The sequence below is a fragment of the Euprymna scolopes genome, chromosome 45, assembly GCF_053919585.1.
Source record: "Euprymna scolopes isolate OS-2025 chromosome 45, ASM5391958v1, whole genome shotgun sequence".
NCBI classification, from domain to species: Eukaryota; Metazoa; Mollusca; class Cephalopoda; order Sepiida; family Sepiolidae; genus Euprymna; species Euprymna scolopes.
Genome location: NC_136526.1, coordinates 25,712,374 through 25,713,801, shown reverse-complemented (window position 1 = coordinate 25,713,801; position 1,428 = coordinate 25,712,374).

Genomic DNA, 1,428 nt, shown 5'->3' with positions numbered 1-1,428 from the left:
TGTGTATGCGAACAGTGCAATCAAGTCAGAATTAGGTATGATTTTGGTTATGTTTCATTAATTTATTGTTGAAGAAAAAAATGTTTACGTTTCTTTTTCATAGAATTGTCTGACATGTGATTTTGTGTGGCAAAAGTCATTTCCCATATCTGACCATTTTGTGAGCACAACTCAATAGTTTATGAACTGCTTGTCCCAAGCTCCTTAGCACTGAATCACTGTGGCTGCTGAACATTATAATGACCTTGTCCAATATATCATAGGAATTTCTCTTAATCTCTGTTTGAATGTTATTCTTGAGTGCAGCAATAATTTTCAAAATTGCATTAACATAAACTTTTAGGTATCACCACAGAAAATAATTCAGATAGTAGACATCTAAAGAATATGTAGGCCTACAGTGGTCCGTAGTCTATGATGTGCTCAATCCAAGCTCCTTGATGCTAAACCACTGTCACTAAGTCAGTTTTGCTCCATCTCACTATAAAATCACAGCCAATTTTCATGGTTAATTTTCAAAGAAATGATAGTGATAAAAAAAAACATCTTTTTAGATGAACCTGTAATTTCATTATTTTACAGTTGAATCAAAATGCAATTCTTTTGGATCACAATATGAGGGCAACCTGTGAGATAGTCAAGAGCTGTTGAAGATTGTTTTTATCGCACAAGACTAATAAAGTTTAGTTAAAAATTTAATCACTGACTGATGTAATTAAGCTGGTTAGTATTTGGATGAATGCCAATTTGGAAAAACTTATTTGGATGAATGCCAATTTGGAAAAACCAAGTGTTGTAAATGAAAGTAAGTTTCTCTAATAAAAAAAATGGTAGACTGGACTATCAAGTTTTGCAAAATAAACCAAAACTGCAATATATGTGTGTGCATTTGTGTGTTTATGTGTGCATGTGTGTTTGTAGAAAATTGATGAGAGTGCCTATGTATTGGTGTAAGAATATAAAATCTATTATTAGTTATTTATCAAATTTTGTTATAGCGTTTATTTTCTGTTTATATTTTCAGTTATTGAATTAAGTTTACTTTGTGAAACTTGAATTATGATGGAATTTTTGTTGTTTTTAATCAAAAAAAAAAAAAGAGAAGAAAACATAAATCGGTTTCATTTTCTCAAAATCCTACAGTTGTTTTGCCTGAAATAAGGAATGACTTTCAAAACAACATTAAATAAAAATGTAACCTGGCATGGATTTCAAATCAAACAAAATTGAGATTTCTAATCACAGAAGAGTCTAATAAAAGAATGGTTAATTTGTGAACTCGCACTATTCTGAAATTTCAGACAGAACGACTGTAGAATATTAAAGAAAATAAAAATGGTTTAAAATAACGTCAGATTTGTTCTGTATTTTTCGCCTCATTTGTAAATGTATTTCATTTAAACACCTAATTATTATTGAGCTTTTTTT